General features: G+C 54.4%; 1 non-coding gene across 1 annotated transcript; it reads right to left on the bottom strand.

Annotated features, from left to right (window-relative positions):
- Positions 1-1,735: 1,735 nt before the first annotated feature.
- Positions 1,736-3,466, bottom strand: LOC100591803. The gene is made up of 2 exons (XR_004033085.1): positions 3,332-3,466; positions 1,736-3,195 (listed from the first exon to the last, which is right to left on the bottom strand). It is a non-coding gene; the product is annotated as an uncharacterized protein C20orf203 (transcript).
- Positions 3,467-3,733: the final 267 nt, after the last annotated feature.

Raw genomic sequence — 3,733 nt, 5'->3', positions numbered from 1 at the left:
CAAGACCCTGTGTCTAAAAAAGTAAAATGGAGAACTAATGTGTGGAAAGTGCTAGATACAGTTCCCCACCCAGAGTTGAAAGGGTGAAACTACCACGGGTTGGGGGATTGCTCAGGGTCAGGCACATAGCCTGGAGTGCAGGAGTGTTGGTCCCAGCTCCTTCCCCAGCCCCACCACCCACGGCAGGGGGCAACGCCTTCCCCTACCCTTCCAGGCTCAGAGGGCATCAGGTCCCTCACAGTATCTCCCCAATCCACCGATGGCACCTACAGCACCCTAGGCAAGTTAACTCCTACCCACTTCTCTCACCCTCTGTGCCCTCTGAGGAGCAGGCTTTCTTCCTCCATCCCTGGCAGCAGATTCAGGTAACAGAGAGGGGCAGCTACTTGCCCAAGGCCACACAGTGAGGCAACAGTGGGTATCACACCCGAGTCTCGCTGACTGTGGAGTTGGGGTCCTTTCTCCCAGTCCAGTGCAGTGGCCAGAGGTGTGGGATCTGGAGTCCAGGCTCCCCAGCTTCCTCAAACAGCCTAAGCCCATCCTGCCTCCAGGCCTTTGCACTCACCATTCCCTCCTCCTTCCCTGCCCTTCCCATCACTCAGGTTCTGCTCAGCTTTGCCTCCCTCAGAGGCTCTCCCGGACCACCCCTCCTGAAATGCCCCAATCCCTATTCTCTCTGTCTCTTGCTCCTGATTGTTTGCTTCATGGCACTAACCATTGCCTGAAACTGTCTTTTTTTTTTTTTTTACAATAAACTTCCTTTTTTTTTTTTTTTTTTTTGAGATGGACTCTCGCTCTGTTGCCCAGGCTGGAGTACAGTGGCGCGACTTCGGCTCACTGCAAGCTCCGCCTCCCAGGTTCACACCATTCTCCTGCCTCACCCTCCCGAGTAGCTGGGACTACAGGCGCCTGCCACCACATCTGGCTAATTTTTTTGTATTTTTAGTAGAGACAGGGTTTCACCATGTTAGCCAGGATGGCCTCGGTCTCCTGACCTCGTGATCCGCCCGCCTTGGCCTCTCAAAGTGCTGGGATTACAGGTGTGAGCCACCGCACCGGGCCAATAAACTTTCTTTAGGGAATAACTTAGAAATTATTTTGCAACAGAAAAATTGCACAGATAGTACACGGAGTTCCTGTTGGCCCTTCACCAAGTTTTTTCTTATGTCGACCTATTACCTAACCATGGTAAGTGGTCAAAACCAAGAAAGTGACGTTGGTACATTACACTGATGAGCTGCAGGCTTTACTCCGATGAAACCGTGTTCTTCCTTACTCCTTTGTTCTCAGCTGCCTCTCCGCTGAGGAGGCAAACTCTGAAAAGCAGGGAGGTTGCCTCTCCCACTGACATCAATTTCCTCATACCTGGCAAGGAGTGCTGATTGGATAAAGGAGAGGAAAGAATGGCAAAAACAGCCAACGACTATCAAGGACTCCTGCCACACAGTGTTCCTAAGTGCTTTAAACGCTGTAAGTCCCAGCCTGAGCAACATAGTGAGACCCTATCTCTACAAAAAAATTAAAATTAGCCAGGTACGGGGGCACGTGCCTATAGTCCCAGCTACCAGGGAGGCTGAGATGCGAGGATCACTTGAGCCTGGGAGGTCGAGGCTGCTGTGAGCTGTGATTGCACCACTGCACTCCAGCCTGAGCAGCAGAGTGAGATCTTGTCTCAAAAAACAAAACAAAGCCAAACAAAACCAAATCCAAACACATTGCAAGCCATTTAATCCTCACATCAGCCCATGAAGCAGCTATGAATCATAGGGAAACTAAGGCATGGTACGGTTTGCTGGCTGGCCCAAGGCCACAGAGATGGGCAGTACCAGAGTGGGTGGGTTCTAGCACACTCCTCCTGCCCCTGTCACAACACACTGATGGCACCACAGGGTAACACAGCAAATGCCAGTCCCTTCATGTTCTCAGTCCACGAAACAGTAGAAGGGTCACACCTCCCACAGCCCAGCAGGAGCACAGGCTTGGGACGGAGCCTGAGCCTCTGCTTCATGTTTCTGCCCACAGTGACTAGTGGCTACCCTGGCCCTGCACAGAATGACACAGGGGCTCTGTTCCAAGGGCCCTCAGCCTCACTCTTCTTCAGGGAAACAGAAGAGGCCTGGTTCAGCCCCAGACCATGGGCTCCCGCCAGTGCTCCCGATTCCCCAGACCCTGCCGACACAAAGCAGGCCTCAGCCCGCCCCCCTCCCTTGGCCCACAGCTTGGACTAGGCCTCTAGGATCTGGCTGCTGAGGGCCGGGTGCAGAGCATGGGCCCCTGTCCTGAGGTCCAGCATTCTCAGAGGAGCTTTCTGGGCTCTGGAAGAGAGAGGAAGAGGAAGATATGGTGTCCCTTTCTGGATGTGGGGTGGGAGTGACACACAGGAGTACTGCAGCCTCTTCCCAGCACCCAGGGACCAAGCCAGAGGGACGTTTCAGCGCCTCCCAAGGGAGAAGCCATTCCAGCAGCTGGACAGGACCAGAGCCTGCCCCGCGTGTCCGGCTGGGGTTCTAGCCAGAGCCAGCCTGGCGCAGCCTCGGTCCCTAATCATGTTTGCTGGATGCCTTGAATACAAGCACCGGTGCCCAGAATCTCCTTGAGGTTTCAGCTGGGCGTGCCAGGCCCATCCTCCATTCTGGGGAGCAGAATAAGTGTGGGGGGTGGTAACAGGGGACACCCTGAGGTGGTGGTGGCCTTGGTAAGACAGGCAGGCAGAGCTGGGGGTGGGGGCGCCCTGGGCTCGGCTAATTAAACAGCGACCGTGATGAATTGGAGAGAAACTGCTGCTTGCTAATTAAAGGTACAGGCAACTTGCCTGGCAAGGATGGGAGGCAGAAGTCCTGGAACCATGTTGAGGGCCAGCCCAGCGAGGACAGAGCTTAGCCAAAGTCCCCCACCGTGCCCATTCTGGGCATCCCTCCCATTGCCCTCCCCCGCCCAGCAGGGGCCCGCAGCCCCCTCCCCACTTCCCTATCTCTCCTACCCACCTTGCCGAGCCTGGGGCCTCTGACTTCCCCCACCCCGCCTCTCCCCACCAACCCAAATCCTTTCCTGATAAGGGCCTGGGTGTTGCAGAGGAGGAGGCCGGCGCTGGTGGCTGGGCTGGGGGTGGACTCGCTGAGCCTTTGAGGTCCTCCTTCCCGCCCCACCGCCAAGGTCCCAGAGGTGGGCAGTGAGTCCAGCCAAGACTGACGTGGCCTGTTGGGAACAAGGCCCCCAAGAAAATCATAGAATCTTAGTACCTGAGACTCGCAAGGGGCTTTAGGTCTTCCCTAATTTCCCAACAGTCCCCAGTGTCAGCCCAGGTGTGGGAGATAGGGACAGCACTTCTTACTGGGCTCAGCATTCCAGTTTTTGTAAAGGGAAAACTGGCCAGGTGAGGTGGCTACTGCCTGTGATCCAGCATGTTGGGAGGCTGAGGCAGGAGAATCACTTGAGCCTGGGAGTTCAAGACAGGCCTAGGAAACATAGGAGACCCTATCTCTAAAAAAAAAAAAAAAAAAAAAAAAAAAAAAAAAAATTAGCTGGGTGTGTTGCCTTGTGCCTGTGGTCTCAGCTACTCACGGGGTAGCTACTCAAGTGGGAGGATCACTTCAGCCCAGAAGGTTGAGGCTGTAGTGAGCCATAATCACCCCACTACACTCCAAAGTGGGCAACAGAGCAAAACTCTGTTCAAAAAAAAAAGGAAAAGAAATGAGAAAATTGGAGCAAATGATCTCTGAGCCTTGAAGATTCT

Source organism: Nomascus leucogenys, chromosome 13 (genome assembly GCF_006542625.1).
Source record: "Nomascus leucogenys isolate Asia chromosome 13, Asia_NLE_v1, whole genome shotgun sequence".
NCBI lineage: Eukaryota > Metazoa > Chordata > Mammalia > Primates > Hylobatidae > Nomascus > Nomascus leucogenys.
Note: the sequence above shows the minus strand (reverse complement) of the source record. Positions and strands in the feature narration are given on the sequence as shown.